We start from the raw sequence: 18218 nt of genomic DNA on the forward strand, positions 1-18218 counted from the left end.
GGGCTATCGGTGATTTAGGGCAAGGATAACAATCTTTTAGGGTGGGGCTATTAGTTTTTTAGGGCAGGACTATCAATCCTTTATGAGGGGCCATTAGTCCCCAGGGTGGGGCTATCAGTCATTTGGGATGGATATCAGTTATTTAGGGTGGGACTATCATTCGTTTAGGACGGGACTACCAATCTTTTAGTGCGGGGTTATCAGTCAGTTAGGGCGGGACTATCCCTCTTTTAGGGCGAGTGAGGGTGGCACTATCAGTCCTTTAAAGCAGGGCTATCAGTCATTTAGGGCGAGACTATTAGTCTTTTTAGGTGGGGCTATCGGTCATTTAGTGCGGGACTATTAGTCCTTTAAGGCGGGGCTATCGGTCATTTAGGGCAGGACTATCAGTCTTTTTAGGCGGGGCTATCGGTCATTTAGTGCGGGACTATTAGTCCTTTAAGGCGGGGCTATCGGTCATTTAGGGCGGGACTATTAGTCCTTTAAGGCGGGGCTATCGGTCATTTAGGGCAGGACTATCAGTCTTTTTAGGCGGGGCTATCGGTCATTTAGTGCGGGACTATTAGTCCTTTAAGGCGGGGCTATCGGTCATTTAGGGCGGGACTATTAGTCCTTTAAGGCAGGGCTATCGATCATTTAGGGCAGCGCTATTATTCCTTCAAGGCAGGGCTATCAATCATTTAGGGCAGGACTATCAGTCCTTTTAGGCGGGGCTATCGGTCATTTAGGGCGGGACAATTAGTCGTTTAAGGCGGGACTATTGGTCATTTAGGGCGGCACAATCAGTCCTTTGGGACGGGACTATCAGTCCTTTAGGGCATCACTATCAGTTCTTTAAGGCGGGGCTACTGGTCATTTAGGGTGGTACTATCAGTCCTGTAAGGCAGGGCTCTCTGTCATTAAGGGCGGGAAAATCAGTCATTTAGGGTGGCACTATCAGTCCTTTATGGTGGGGCTATCGGTCATTTAGGGCGGCACTATCAGTCCTTCAGGGTGGGACTATCATTCCTTTAGGGTGGGACTATCATTCCTTTAGGGCGGGACTATCAGTCCTTCAGGGTGGGACTATCATTCCTTTAGGGTGGGACTATCATTCCTTTAGGGCGGGACTATCATTCCTTTAGGGCGGGACTATCATTTCATTAGGGCGGGCCTATCGGTCATTTAGGGCGGGACTATCAGTCCTTTAAGGCGGGGCTATCAGTCATTTAGATGGTCAGATTTTGATTAACAAAAAGATTAAGTTTGATAAAACGAGTGTTTCTTTTTCTTTTTTTAATAGTAACTTTAAGAAGAATGATTGTTCTCTTGAGGAAAATGAGCACAGTGTGTCTTAGAAAAATAAAAGTACATTTAGATTTTATATGCACCTTAGCCTAAAAAACTACTGACATTTAAAAAAGCAACAACTTAAAAACAAAAATCATGAAAATAAAATGTATAATAGCACAACACTGCTAAAGTCAGCATGAACTTGAGATTGCTGCAGACTTATTTCAGTATGATGACGTATTTCCAATTGTAATGGAATATTGATAGAGGCAGGGCTGATATTTAAGCTCCGCCTCTCACCATAAAATGTCAGACCTGCTGATGTAGAGCAGAAGTCAATAGTTGATTAAAGATTACCAAAACAGACTTTTTTATTCATTATCTTTTTTATTTTTACAGTGGACTAACTCAGAACACATTAATTATTTGCTTTAAGGATATTATATTTAAGGATATTATACTAGCACTGTTAAAATTCAGCACGAACTTGAAAATTCGGAGTGATGACATTTTAAACTGACACGGAATACTGAGTAGGGGGCGGGGCTTATATAAGCATCCTCTTATTAACAGTTGGAGGGGGCGTGGCTAAGCATATTTCACCCAGAGCAGAACCAGATAATCAGATCTTGATTTCTGAAATAAAACTGCTGTTTGTGCGCACAGATGCAGGAATGTGTGTTAATCGTCCAGCATCGTGACATCATGTGTTGCACAAGTGTGTGATTATTTGCAATAACATGTGTGTGTGTGTGTGAGTTGATGTGAGATGGATTGCAGCTCTGCGCTGGCGTGCAACTAATCAATTATTCAATTACCCAAACCAAAGGAAGTATCTGACAATTTTCCCCAGAGCGGGATAAAGATGTTAAACTCAGGAATAGTAACTTGAGCGAAGGGAGTGACTCCGGGACAAACAAACTCTGTCATATTTTGGTGGAGTTTGGTATGAGACGACCATCTGAAATATGTGATTATTGCTGCAGATGAAGTCATATCTCAATCCGTCCAGAAGACTCTGCTTGGAGGACATTATGGGATGCTTTTCGGGTGTCGTAACCAAGCGGTTGAGATGCATGTGGACAGATGTGAGCATGTGTGATGTTGTGCAATATTAAATGCAAGTTTTATTTAAAATGCATATACAAGTAAGTCATAAGGGTCAATTCATGATCTCTGAATGTTTATTTGATCTGAAGAAATAGTGTTAATATATTACAAATTATTATTCTCTGTAAATAACCCAGTGTCATTTATATCTGTAAAGCTGAATCAGCATTATCACTACAGTGTTCAGTGTTTATGCTCTGCAGAAATCATTACAATATGAAGATTTTATGATCAAGAATCATTTCTGATTATTATTATTATTATTATGATCAGTACTGTAAACACCTTTGATTAAATTAGTGCATCCCTTGCAGTATAAAAATCTTATAAAATATTTCAACATGAAATATTGAGCATCACAGCACAGATAATAATGAAAATGCAGCCTTAAATCACAGTAATAAATAATAAAAAAAATAATATTCAAACAGAAGAGACCTAATATATATTTGTAAATTTCTCAATATTACAATAAAATTTGTTTATTCAAATAAATTCAACCTTGGTGAGCATAATAAGACTTTTTTACATAAAATACAGAAAAATAATAGAAAATAACAATAGAAATAATTTAATAAAAATAAAAAAGTTAAATAATTAACAAAATAAAACTAGACAAAAACATTAATAATTTTTTTTTAATTTAATTAAATTAAACAAAAATAAATTGAAAATAAAATAAATAAAGGGACTAAGCCGACAAAAAAAATGAATGAATCAAATTAAATTAAAACAAAAATGAATTAAAATAAAATACAATTAAATAAATAAATAAATGAATAAATAAATATATATATATATATATATATATATATATATATATATATATATATATATATATAATAAAATTTATATAAAATAAACTAAATTAAACAAAAATGAATGAAAGGAAATTAAAAGAAATTAACTAAACAAAAATAAATGAAATTAAATTAAGCAAAATACAACAGAGGGCAACACAGTGTCTCAGTGGTTAGCACTGTGGCACAAAGTTCGCTGGTTCAAGTGTGTGCGCGTGTGTGTGTGTGTGTGTGTGTGAATGAGTGTGTATGGGTGTTTTCCAGTGCTGGGTTGCAACTGAAAGGGCATCCACTGTGTAAAACAAATGCTGGAATAGTTGGCGATTCATTCGGCTGTGGCGACCCACAATAAATAAATTACTATAGGGCACTAATAACAACTCAGCACGAAGTTAAACTAAACAAAAAAAGTAAAGTAAACAAATCCACGTTCAGGTTCAGTTCAGAGCAGATCTGCATCATTCAATATTCAGTATATGAACAGACTGATATCTCACACATGAGGGATCAGCATTCTGTCGACTGTTTTGTAGGAATGGTAATCTGAGTCCAATCAATAAAGGCTTGTTCAGGCTGGAAACACTCAGCTGTTAATGGACTGTCACACACGCGCGCACGCACACACACACACACACACACACACACACACACACACACACACACACACACACACACACACACACACACACACACACACACATCACTCATGTGTATCCTAGTAAACACAGATGCTGCCAGAAAAACATGGATTTCAGGAGGATTGAACTGAGATTATCAGATTCAGGAATGCACTTTATAACCAGTGCTGTTACTGAACATGATCGGTTTACTTTATGTGCTCCAAAGAAAAAAAATATATTTAGATAAAAAAAAATTTAATCAAATTTAATTTTATTGCAACTATCATTTAAATATTTATGAAACATCAGTTTACAAATAATCAGTGAGAATATTTTGTGCATTTTAGTATATTTCTTTCCAATAAAGTAAAATAAATAAAACAAAATAAAAACAACAAAACAAAACAAAAAACAGCATAAAGCAATATAAGAAAATAAAATAAAATGTCTAAAGAATAAATGAACAAAAATAAAATTATTTATAAATGGAGAATTTATAAAGGGACTAAGCCAAAAAGAAAATGAATGAATGAACAAATAAGTAAAAAACAAACAAACAAACAAGTAAATAAATAAATAAATAAAATCAAATAACTAATAAATAAATAAATATTTAAAATAAATAAATAAAATAGCATGAAACAAACAAACAAACAAACAAACAAACAATAAAATAAAGTAAAAAATAAAATAAAATAAATAAATAAAATAAAATTAAACTAAATAAAACATTTAAAGAATAAAATGAACAAAAATCTAATCATTTTAGGTGGTTCATTCCGCTGTGGCAACCCCTGATTAATAAAAGGGACTAAGCCGAAAAGAAAATGAATGAATGAATGAACAAGATAATAAAAAAATTCATTAAATAAATAAATAAATAATAAATGAATAAAATGAAGTTAAGTTAAGTAAAAAAAAATTATATATATATATATATATATGAATAAAATAACATAAAATAAAAAAAACATGTATGTATATATGTATATATTTATATGTATATATAATCTTTTTAAAAGGAACTAACTGAACCATAAGTGAACACCCAGATAACCACCATGCACACATATCAGTCACATCAAATGAGCAGCAAAGTCATAAAAACTATTGAAAACCATCTAGAATACACAACCATAAATATCACCCTAGCAACCATCCAAACCACCTAGCAACCAGAATCCACCCAGCGTTGTAATGTAATGATGTCCATCTTTCGTGAACTGCTTTTGAATGATAATAACTGTGAAAAGCGCTGTACAAGTAAACTTGAATGTTTCTCCAGAGCCAAACTGATGTGGAGGACCTTTCACCGTGCATACAGCTGAAGCTCAACACTCTCATCCAAGTTTATTTAGTCACGCAGAGAAAGTTCAGCCAACATTCCTGCTTTCCCAGAGGAGCGGACGCTTTGTCTACAGCACGAGCTCAATAAAGACAACACAACAACAGAACAGAGCAAAGCAGACACGCTTTCAACACTGCTGCATGAGAGAATTACTCTAAAAACTGAAGCATTATTACAGTCTTCTGCTACTTCTTTACACAGTAACTAACCCAGCAGAACACTTGATCAAATCTACTGTACATCAAAACATTGACATCTGACATTAGTACTAGAAATAAAAACACATCAAGAACTGACTTTAAAAACTAATGCGTTACAATCTTGTGTTACTTCTTTAAAGGGTAACTAACCCAGTGGGCACCTTGATCAGATTTACATCGAAACATATTTATTTAATTTTTTTTAGTTAATTTCTTATGTAAAGACAACTTATACTGTAAAAAATGTATGTTTATTTGTTTGTTTATTTATTTATTTATTGACAATTTATACTGTAAAATGTATATTTATAAATAGGTCTAAATGTATTTAATTATTTAGTCATTTATTTATTTAGTTAGCTAATTTATATTTTGAAGAATTTTTTTAGCTGGTCTAAAATGTATATTTATTTATTTAGTTTCTTATATAAGACAAAATATATTGTGAAAATGTAGGTCTAAATGTATTTATGTAGTAATTTATTTAGTAAGTCATTTATTTAATACATTAGTTTGTTAATTAGTTAGTTAGTTAATTTATACAGTGAAAAATATATTAAATATAATTAATATATAATATAAAAGTCTAAAATGTATATTTATTTATTTATTTATTCATTTATTAACAATTTATACTGTAAAAATATAATTTATAAACATGTTTGAATTTATTTATTTGTTTATTTAGTTTCTCATATAAAACAATTTATACTGTGAAAATGTAATTTATAAATAGGTATAAATGTATTTATTTAGACATTTATTTAGTAAGTCCTTTATTCGATAAAAGTAAATAAGTAAGTAAGTTCGTAAGTTAATTTATACTGTGAAAAATATTATATTTTTAATTGGTCTGAAAGGTATATTTATTTATTTATTTATTTATTTAGTTTCTTATATTAAGACAATTTCTGAAATTATAATTTATAGGTCTAAATGTGTTTATTTATTAAGTCATGTATTTAGTGTGTAATTTGTTTAATAAGTAATTTTTTTATTTATACTGTGAAAAAATATATTTTAAGTTGGTCTAAAATGTATATTTATTTATTTATTATTTAAAAATTTATTTATTTATTGACAATTTATACTGTGAAAATGTCCTTCATAAATAGGTCTGACTTTATTTGTTTGTTTGTTTATTTAGCCATTTATATAGTTTCTCATATAAAAACAATTTATACAGTGAAAATGTCATTTATAAATAGGTTTAAATGTATTTTTTGGTCATTTAATTAGTAAGTTAGCTAGTTAGTTAGTTAATTTACACTGTGAAAAAAAAATATTTTAAGTTGGTCTGAAATGTATATTTATTTATTTATTGACAAATTATACTGTGAAAATGTCATTTGAATTAGGGCTGACTTTATTTATTTGTTTATTTATTTATTTATTTATTTATTTATTTATTTATTTATTTATTTATTTATTTATTTATTTATTTATTTATTTATTTATTTATTTAGTTTCCCATATAAAACAGTTTGTACTGTGAAAATGTCATGTATAAATAGGTCTAAATGTATTTATTTAGTAATTTATTTAGTAAGCAAGTTAGTTCATTAGTTAATTAGTTAGTTAATTGGTTAGTTAGTTAGTTAGTTAGTTAGTTAGTTAGTTAGTTAGTTAGTTAGTTAGTTAGTTAGTTAGTTAGTTAGTTAGTTAGTTAGTTAGTTTATACTGTGAAAAATGTAAAATTATCAATTGGTCTAAAATGTTTATTTATTTATTTATTTAAAAATTATTGCTAATTTATAATTAGGTATAAATATTTATTTCTTTGATATGTTTTGAAAAATGTGGAACTAGAAACAAGACAAAAACTTTAAGTACTTAAATCTTGATGTGATGTGGGAATATTATTTCTCACATTCCTCTTTCAGTTGTTGGTTTCAGCAGACAGATTATTCTTAGAAACCCACTTACAGCAGCAGACCACAGTGGCTAAATCTGTCTCTGTGTGACCATAAACCAGCGGCTCTGAAACACCCAGACCATAACCCGACCTTCACACTGATTACGGATCAACTAGTGGCTTTAAATCGACAGTTTTGCCTGGTTAGATGATTCAGAAGTTTATGTTAATTATAAAGTGTTGATTTTAAGACACCCATTCACAGTGAGATGTTCAACAATGAAGTGCCAAAACACAGATTAAGCTCAAACAAATGTTTAGAGAACTGAACAGCCAAATTTACAATCCTGAAGTGAGACGGATCAAAGGGTGTCGTTACCATGGAAACAGAATTCCATGGAATCAGAACTAAAGAACTGGGGTTCCAAAAATGTTCTTTTGAAGTTTAAAATGTAGTTTTTTATTCAATGTTTGATGTGATCTCAACTGAAACATGACAAGAGGGGGCGGGGCATAGAGTAGCCCCTCCCCTTCAAAAACATCCAATAATGTTTTGTTTAATCACAGCTCTGCCAGTGAGAGTGGCTGAGCTCAAGCGCATCAAATGAACAGCCAATGAGAAGAAGGGCGGGGCATGTCAGAAACTAGAAAGCATTTGATTGGTCAGAAGACTTGATGAGAAACTGAAGTATGAGACAACGGTAAATAAATCATTGATTCATTTGCAAACTGTGTGTTTGTGCATGTCCGTGTGATTGTGTGTGTGTGTGCGCGCATGCCTGTGTGTATGCACGTTTGGGTGAGTGTGTGTGTGTGTGTGTGTGCCTGTGCATACATATTTGTGTGCATTTGTGTGAGCGTATGCGCATGTGTTTGTGTGCGCATGTGTGTGCATATGTATATGTGTGTGTGCATGCAAACATGTGCAAGTGTTTGTCTCCGTGTGTGTGTGTGTGTGTGTGTGTGTGTGTGTATCTGATAGCGTTAAGGAAGTTAGTGTATCTCCGGGCTTCACTTTCTCAATGGCACTCATTAGCACTGATAGACACACACACACACTTGCACATATTTGAGTGTGTATGTGTGTGTGTGCACATATATTTATACAACCCTATCTCTTCATGCATCCTCGTGTCTACATTTCCTGGTGCGCTACATATCAAGGGTAGTTAATTATCTGTACAATAACATCCTCTAAAGCGCAGCGTCTTCCTCCTCTTGCAGAAATGCATGTTGAATCAACAAACATTCTGTCTCTGTTTGGCCTTGGGTTTTTCTGGCTTCTTGGCAGAAGCGAACACAAACGCAGATGAAGCCTCAGAGGGAAGATGTTTGTTTTGCAATCGCCACTCGTCCTTCTGTCCTGTGCCTTGAATAGCCGTCATTCCTGTGTCTGTATTTTATTCAGATGGCAGCCACATGTTCAGATCAGGGTGAAGAGAGAGTTTGCCGGGAAACTCAGACACGTTCAGTTCACCACATTCAGGCTTTCATTGTCTGCTGTTCTCATGTTCTGTGCTGTTGATTAACCTCAACATCGCTATGCTTTGTAAACAGAGCTTTGTCTACATGCTGCTTCACAAAAACACCAATGTTAGACGTCAGTTTAATGTTGTTTCGACATCAAGGTAGATTATAGCGAATCAGAATCTTTTGTAATTGAAGCTTTTAGATGGATAAAACCATTCATTCATTCATTCATTCATTCCCTTTTTGGCTTAGTCCCTTTATTAATATGGGGTGGCCACAGCGGAATGAACCGCCAACTTATCCAGCATATGTTTTACACAGCGGATGCCTTTCCAGCTGCAACCCATCACTGGGAAGGATAAAATCTTTCTGATATTACAACACATTGTTTAAGTGGTCGAAAGGGCTCCGATATGGGTTTTACCATCGAATCAGTTTGCATGGGTGTCACGGTGATGCAGTGGGTAGCACACTCCCAGTGAGTCTCAACTGGGTAAGTTGGTGTTTCTTTGTGGAGTTTGCATGTTCTCCCTGCGTTGGTGTGGGTTTCCTCTAGGTGCTCCGGTTTACCCCACAGTCCAAACACATGCGCTATAGGGGAACTGATCAACTAAACTGGCCTTAGTGTATGAGTGTGTAAGAATGTGAGAGTGTATGGGTGTTTTACAGTGTTGGGTTGCAGCTGGAAGGGCATCCGCTATGTAAAACATATGCTTGTATAGTTGGCGGTTCATTCCGCTGTGTCAACCCCTGATTTAATACAGGGACTAAGCCGAAAAGAAAGTGAATGAATGAATCAGTTAGTTTTTTGATGTCAGTGTCAATCTGATTTCGTTTTGACATTAAGGTGTGTGCTGGAAAGTTGTGGCATTTGGTGATGTAATGAAAGTTGTTAAGGTGCTGCTATGGGTGTGCTAAACTCATCTGAGTAGTTGCCTTGACATTGCTATTCTGTTGGCTTGATGTTGTGAGTGGTTGGTAGATTGTTTTTACAGGTGATCACACTTTGTTATAGAGTTAACTGCATAGCCACGCTCTAGCAACCACTAAGAACACTGTACCAGTGTTATAGCAATAGGTTAACTGCATAGCAACACTTTAGCAACCACTCAAAACACTGTACCAGTGGCACAGCAACAGATTAACTGCATAACAACATTCCAGCAACTACTCAGAACACTATACCAGTGGCATAGCAACAGGCTAACTGCATAGCAACACTCTAGAAAACACTTAAAACACTATACCAGTGGCATAGCAACAAGCTATCTGCATAGTAACACTATAACAACCACTCAGAACATTGTAGCAGTGGCATAGCAACAGATTAACTGCATAACAACACTCCAGCAACTACTCAGAACACTATACCAGTGGCATAGCAACAGGCTAACTGCATAGCAACACTCTAGAAAACACTTGAAACACTATACCAGTGGCATAGCAACAAGCTATCTGCATAGTAACACTCTAACAACAACTCAGAACATTGTAGCAGTGGCATAGCAACAGATTAACTGCCTAGCAACAGCCTAGCAACTGCTCAAAACACGGTACCAGTGGCATAGCAACAGGCTAACTGCAGAGTAACAAACTAGGAACCACTTGAAACACTATACCAGTGGCATAGCAACAAGCTACCTGCATAGCAACACTCTAGCAACCACACAGAACACTATACCAGCGGCATAGTAACAAGCTATCTGCATAGTAACACTCTAACTACCAGTGAGAACATTGTAGCAGTGGCATAGCAACAGATTAACTGCATAGCAACAGCCTAGCAACTGCTCAAAACACTGTACCAATGGCATAGCAACAGGCTAACTGTATAACAACACTCTAGCAGCCACTCAAAGCACTGTACCAGTGGCACAGCAAGAGGTTAGCTGCATAGCAACACTCCAGCAACCACTCAGAACACTGTACCAGCAGCATAGCAACAGGCTAACTGCATAGCAACACTCTAGAAACCACTTGAAACACTATACCAGTGGCATCCCTGCTGAAAAATCCAGCTTAAACCAGCCTAGGCTGGTTGGCTGGTTTTAGCTGGTTGTCCAGGCTGGTTTTAGAGGGGTTTTGGCCATTTCCAGGCGGGTTTCCAGCCATTATTAGCCTGGTCTTAGCTGGTCAGGCTGGAAAATCCAGCTAAAACTAGCTTGACTAGCCTGGTTTAAGCTGGATATAGCTGGTTTTGGCTGGACTCCCAGCTTGGCTAGGCTGGACAAGCTGGTTTTAGCTGGCCATCTCCGAGCCTGACCAGCAAAGACCAGGCTGGAAATGGCTGGAAACCAGCCTGGAAGTGGCCAAAACCCCTCTAAAACCAGCCTGGTCGACCATCTAAAACCAGCCAACCAGCCTAGGCTGGTTTAAGCTGGATTTTTCAGCAGGGATAGCAACAAGCAATCTGCATACTGTAGCAACACTCTAGCAACCACTCAGAACACTGTACCAGTGGCATAGCAACAAGCTATCTGCATAGTAACTCTCTACAAACACTCAGAACATTGTAGCAGTGGCATAGCAACAGATTAACTGCATAGCAACAGCCTAGCAACTACTCAAAACACTGTACCAGATATATAGCAACAGAACCACTCTGAACACTTTGCTATTAGCAGTGGAGCCTGTTGCTGTGCAGCTAATATAATGTTCTGAGTGGTTGCTAGCTTGTTGCTATGCAGTGAACTTGCTATGCAGCTAATATTCTGGGTGGTTGCTAGAGTGTTGTTATGCATTTAACGTTAACCTATCCCTATGCATCTGTTAGGGGGTTCTGGATGGTTGCTAGTGAGTTACTCTTAAGTGACCTTGACAAGCTTCAGTGGAGTGTAGCAGTGCAGCAGCACTAAGAGGAGTTCTGCATCAGACTCTGTGTTTCTCTGTCATGTGTCTTTGATCAGGAGTGTGGAAACTCACCAATGTTTTTCCATCTCAGCCTGTTTGATCATAAACTGGTCAATTATTCAGATTGATGTGGACTGGACGATTATTTTCCAGCACATCTGACAGGAACTCCAGAGGCTACTGATGTGGTCCATTACTGTGACTTCCATGTAGCTGCTCCTGAAGTTCACTATTAATCATTCGCAAACGCACAGATCGCTATAAAGTCAATGCAAACCGTCTGGGACTGTTTTAATGTGTTGCAGTGTTGTGTTCTGGGGGATTTCGATCATTGTGCAGCTGTGGTTTGATTAAATTTAATTGTTTTCACCTGTTTTTGGTGCTGCAGGTGAGTTTATTGTGTCTGATCACTTGGTAAAGTATTATTCATGTCTGGAGCTCAAACACACACTGCTGCTAAACATCAGAAGACGCACAGAAACACTTTAATCAAAGCACCTTTGCATACTCAGCCATGTGCTTAACTCTCAGCAATAAACACGCATACTTGTGAATGGAAGAAGTGTGTGTGTGTGTGTGTGTGTGTGTGTGTCAGGTAAGGAGTGAGAGTGTCTGGCCCTGCAGTGAGCCAGCTGTGCAAACAGGCCGCTGGTGATGTCACACCGCAGGGGATTATGGGTAGGAGTGGGGCAGACACACTTTGATGCCAGTTTTTATGGCGGTCCTGAGAGCAGGTGTGGGATCTGAGATTTAAGATGAAGGCTGAGAATATATATTACAGGAATGCAGATGTCGTCTGAGTTTATAAGTGAAAACAGACTATCGGCATTAATCTGCAAGAGGCACATCCAAGATAACGTTCCAGAGACACATCAATAACAGCCCCAAATGTCAGTGACACCAGAGCAGCTCTTTACCACATTTATACTCTGCTGCCATCAAAACAGAGAAAACGAGAGCATCAAAACTATAAAGAGGAATACAGACATAATCTAAACATTTCTGCATCCCAAAACTGCATAAACCTACGTTTCATCTGTACATTCAGTCTAACACTTTGTTTTGATTTAACATTAGTTACTTAGTTAGTTAGTTAGTTAGTTAGTTAATTAGTCAGTAACTTAGTTTGGTTAGTTAGTTAGTTAGTTAGTTAGTTAGTTAGTTAGTCAGTAACTTAGTTTGGTTAGTTAGTCTGTTACATAGTTTGGTTAGTTAGTTAGTTAGTTAGTTAGTCAGTAACTTAGTTTGGTTAGTTAGTCTGTTACATAGTTTGGTTAGTTAGTTAGTTAGTTAGTTAGTTAGTTAGTTAGTCAGTAACTTAGTTTGGTTAGTTAGTCTGTTTCATAGTTTGGTTAGTTAGTTAGTTAGTTAGTTAGTTAGTTAGTTAGTTAGTTAGTTAGTTAGTTAGTCAGTAACTTAGTTTGGTTAGTTAGTCTGTTACATAGTTTGGTTAGTTAGTTAGTTAGTTAGTTAGTTAGTTAGTTAGTTAGTTAGTCAGTAACTTAGTTTGGTTAGTTAGTTAGTTAGTTAGTTAGTTACTTAGTTATTTATTTAGTTAGTTAGTTAGTTAGTTAGTGGTTGGTTGGTTAGTTACTTTGTTTGTTTGTTAGTTAGTTAGATGTTAGTCAGTAGTTAAACTAACTAACTAACTAGCTAACTAACTAACTAACTAACTAACTAACTAACTAAACTATGTTTGGTTTGTTAGTTAGTTAGTTAGTTAGTTAGTTAGTTAGTTAGTTAGTTAGTCAGTAACTTAGTTTGGTTAGTTAGTTAGTCAGCCAGTCAGTTAGTTACTTAGTTATTTAGTTAGTTAGTTAGTTAGTTGGATGGATGGTTGGTTGGTTAGTTACTTTGTTTGTTAGTTAGTTAGTTAGATGTTAGTCAGTAGTTTAGTTTGGTTAGTTAGTCAGTCAGCCAGTCAGTCAGTCAGTCAGTCAGTCAGTTGGTTAGTTAGTTAGTTAGTTAGTTTATTTGGTTAGTTAGTTACTTTGTTTGTTAGTTAGTTAGATGTTAGTCAGTAGTTTAGTTTGGTCAGTCAATCAGTCAGTCAGTCAGTTAGTTAGCTAGTTAGTTAGTTAGTTAGTTGGTTGGGTGGTTGGTTAGTTAGGTACTTAGTTTGTTTGTTTCTTAGTTAGCTAATTAGTTAGTTGGTTAGTTCGATTAGTTTATTAGTTAGTTCGTCAGTTACTTAGTTTAGTTCGTTAGTCAGTCAGTCAGTTAGTCAGGTAGGTAGTCAGTAACTTAGTTTGGTTAGTTAGTTAGTTAGTTTAGTTTGTTAGTCAGTCAGTTAGTCGGGAAGTTTGTCAGTAACTTAGTTTGGTTAGTTAGTTAGTTTAGTTTAGTTTGTTAGTCAGTCAGTTAGTCGGGTAGTTAGTCAGTAACTTAGTTTGGTTAGTTAGTCTGTTACATAGTTTGGTTAGTTAGTTAGTTAGTTAGTTAGTCAGTAACTTAGTTTGGTTAGTTAGTCTGTTTCATAGTTTGGTTAGTTAGTTAGTTAGTTAGTTAGTTAGCTAGTTAGTTAGTTAGTTAGTTAGTTAGTCAGTAACTTAGTTTGGTTAGTTAGTCTGTTACATAGTTTGGTTAGTTAGTTAGTTAGTTAGTTAGTTAGTCAGTAACTTAGTTTGGTTAGTTAGTTAGTTAGTTAGTTAGTCAGTAACTTAGTTTGGTTAGTTAGTTAGTCAGTCAGTCAGTTAGTTACTTAGTTATTTAGTTAGTTAGTTAGTTAGTTAGTTAGTTGGATGGTTGGTTGGTTGGTTGGTTAGTTACTTTGTTTGTTTGTTAGTTAGTTAGATGTTAGTCAGTAGTTAAACTAACTAACTAACTAACTAACTAACTAACTAACTAACTAACTAACTAACTAACTAACTAACTAACTAAACTATGTTTGGTTTGTTAGTTAGTTAGTTAGTTAGTTAGTTAGTTAGTTAGTTAGTCAGTAACTTAGTTTGGTTAGTTAGTTAGTCAGCCAGTCAGTTAGTTACTTAGTTATTTAGTTAGTTAGTTAGTTAGTTGGATGGTTGGTTGGTTGGTTAGTTACTTTGTTTGTTTGTTAGTTAGTTAGATGTTAGTCAGTAGTTTAGTTTGGTTAGTTAGTCAGTCAGCCAGTCAGTCAGTCAGTCAGTCAGTCAGTTGGTTAGTTAGTTAGTTAGTTAGTTAGTTAGTTTATTTGGTTAGTTAGTTACTTTGTTAGTTAGTTAGATGTTAGTCAGTAGTTTAGTTTGGTCAGTCAATCAGTCAGTCAGTCAGTTAGTTAGCTAGTTAGTTAGTTAGTTAGTTGGTTGGGTGGTTGGTTAGTTAGGTACTTAGTTTGTTTGTTTCTTAGTTAGCTAATTAGTTAGTTGGTTAGTTCGATTAGTTTATTAGTTAGTTCGTCAGTTACTTAGTTTAGTTCGTTAGTCAGTCAGTCAGTTAGTCAGGTAGGTAGTCAGTAACTTAGTTTGGTTAGTTAGTTAGTTAGTTTAGTTTGTTAGTCAGTCAGTTAGTCGGGAAGTTTGTCAGTAACTTAGTTTGGTTAGTTAGTTAGTTTAGTTTAGTTTGTTAGTCAGTCAGTTAGTCGGGTAGTTAGTCAGTAACTTAGTTTGGTTAGGTAGTTAGTTAGTTAGTTAGTTTGTTTTTTATATATACAACTTAATGTCACTTTCAAATTTACACCAATACACGTGTGATTTAAAAAGAATAGCCACAAAAATATTAAATTATATTAGATTAATATTATGACAAATATTAGATTAGATATTGTGAGCTATTTTATTAATCAGATAATCCGAGCTATTTTTAGAAGAGGCTCGCGGGCAACTCATGTGATCCTTGTGGGCTACATTGTGCCCATAGACACAATGTTGTTGACCCCTGATCTAGAGTGTTGCTATGTATTTAATCTGTTGCTATGCCACTGGTACAATGTTCTGAGTGGTTGCTAGTCCACTGCAAGTTTAAAGGTACAGAAGGTTAGCACTGAATTGTGTAAAAATAATGTTACATTGTTTTGTATAGTGCAGCTTTACAGCTTAAACTAACTTTACATCTGAATAATAGCACAACACTGATATTTTCCTGTTCTTTACCATGGAGCTGCTGCGCAACACTCGGTATAAAGTGCTATAGAATAAATCTGACCTTTCATTCAGCGAAAAGTCGGGAGGAGGTTAAAGTTTTAAGCAGTTACTACATCACAAGCCGATGTGTATTGTTCGCCTGTGGTGTTTAATGCACAATCACTTTTTGGACTGGTGTTTTTGTTGTTTTTCTGGCGTCTCAGAAATGCACATGCTGGGTAACACATGCCGTTTCAGACTTGACCTTTGATCTTCAGGAGAATCTAAGATGTTTTTCCCATGAACTGAAGCCTGAGTCCCTCAAAGGCAGGTAATAGATCCACTTACACGCCGTCAACTCATGCATTGAGGAAAGAAAAAAAAATGTGGATGTTGTCCAAAAGCCGCAGCCGTGTTGTCTTTCTATCATGACAGATCCTGAGCTTGTTCCAACTCGACAGAGATGTTTGCTTGAGCTCCAGAGCTTTGTGGTGGTATTGTGGCGCTTTCCAAGAACACATTCGTGACCCAAAGACATCATCATCATCATCATCCTCATCCTCGCTGGAAAGACATCCAGCTCAGATTCATGCGCTGATCAGTCGTGAGCGTGTACACACAAATACCCTCAGACTTCATATTTCTCTGGACGTGTCAGAAACTCAAGGCAGCTAAATTGCATCCATTAGGGGATTTGATCTGGTAGATGTTTGTGCATGTTTGCACGTGTTTGTGTGTGGATTCCTGCACGTGCACTTGCATAGACATTGAATGATAACAACGCAAACCCCCAGAAAAGTATGTATTTGAATTGCATGTTAAATCTTGATCCATCTGTATTACATTCATTCATTCATTTTCCTTCGGCCTAGTCCCTTTATTCATTAGGGGTCGCCACAGTGGAATGAACATCCCAGTACTGGGAAACACCCATACATTCACACACACACTACGGCCAGTTTAGTTCATCAACTCTGAAACCCACACCATCACGGGGAGAACATGCAAACTCCACACAGAAACACCAACTGACCCAGGCGAGGCTCAAACCAGCGACCTTCTTGCTGTGAGGACACAGTACTAACCACTGAGCCATCATACTATCGCAACAGTATTTCCTAATATACCTTTTATTCTGGATATATATATATATCTTAAGGCATCTAATAAAAATAATAAAAGGGGTTCAATAGTATTGGCCACAGTAGTTTTAACATCATTTTATATTCATTTATACAAAAAAAAAAAAATAGTAACAATAAATATATTGATGTATATACCCTTTATATTATTATAATATAATTAGGTGACACGGTGGCTCAGTGGTTAGTACTGTGAACTCACAGCAAGAAGGTCGCTGCATGGTTCGAGTCCTGGATGGATCAGTTGGCATGTCTGTGTGGAGTTTGCATTATCTGGCTTTAGTGTATGAGTGTGTGTGTGTGTATGTGTGTGTGTATGAATGAGTGTGTATGGGTGTTTCCGAGTACTGGGTTGCAGCTGGAAGGGCATTTGCTGTGTAAAACATATGCTGGAATAGTTGGCGGTTCATTACGCTGTGGTGATCCCTGATGAATAAAGGGATTAAGCTAAAGAAAAATGAATGAATGAATATATAAGAAAATATTTTTCTTTGGCTGTAAAAAAAATAAAATTAGTTTTTTTTATTTTTATAAATATATAATATGTTAAAACTACTCAGTATTAACCAATAAGAACAGTATTTACTGATATAAATTTTATCCTGGATTTATATATAAGCATGGATATTGCAAATTATTAAATTATTAAGATACATAATATATTTAAGTATTTAAAATTAATTAATTAGAGGCTTATAGGATTGTGATTGGGAATCTGGGGAATGGGTTAAAAGAACAATAAGAACAGTGCTAGAGGGATGATCTTCCTTAAATATAAATACTGTGTATAAATTTCAGTGATGATGTCTTTGCTCTGTTTAATTTGGTTAATATCCGGTGATTATTATTATTATATTGAATTATTAGAAATAGAAACTAATTGCATCATCATCTCAGGTGTGCATTATTTTGTTAATGATTCAGCAGCCCATCATCACTCCTTTCATAACTGGTCTGCCTGTGATTTGAGTGGTTCTCATCACTAACACTGATGTGGAGAAATGAAGCAGTTTTCAGTGGAGCAGAATGAGGTCAGGTCAGCTGATCTGTGGTCAGTGAATCAGTGTTTTTCATCCTGCCATGAATGAACTTCCAGGCCCTGTGAAACGCTTCCGGTCTGCAGGAGGCCAAAGAAGAAAAGCAGAAGCCGGGAACTGACTGTAAAACATCACAGATCTCAGATCAGACGCTGGTGTTTAATAAGTGAAGACATTCAGCACATTCACTGCGGTCAGACGGGACTTTCTGACTCTTATTCAGATGCTTTCTTCAGTAACGTTGTGTTTGTGAGCTGCTGCTGCTGCTGATGGTCCGGTTTATTCCTGACGGCAGACTCATCTTCATCATGAGTGATTACACAGCAGAAACTCACAGCTTTACACAAACACTGCAGCTTTAACCACATCTGAAGCCCAAAGTAAACACACACACACACACACACAATGACAAATGCAAAAACGCACACACAAAAACATACATTAACACACACACACACACGACTAAACGTAAGCAGA

This window comes from Danio rerio, chromosome 1 (assembly GCF_052040795.2).
Source record: "Danio rerio strain M-AB ecotype USA chromosome 1, GRCz13ab, whole genome shotgun sequence".
Taxonomy (NCBI): domain Eukaryota; kingdom Metazoa; phylum Chordata; class Actinopteri; order Cypriniformes; family Danionidae; genus Danio; species Danio rerio.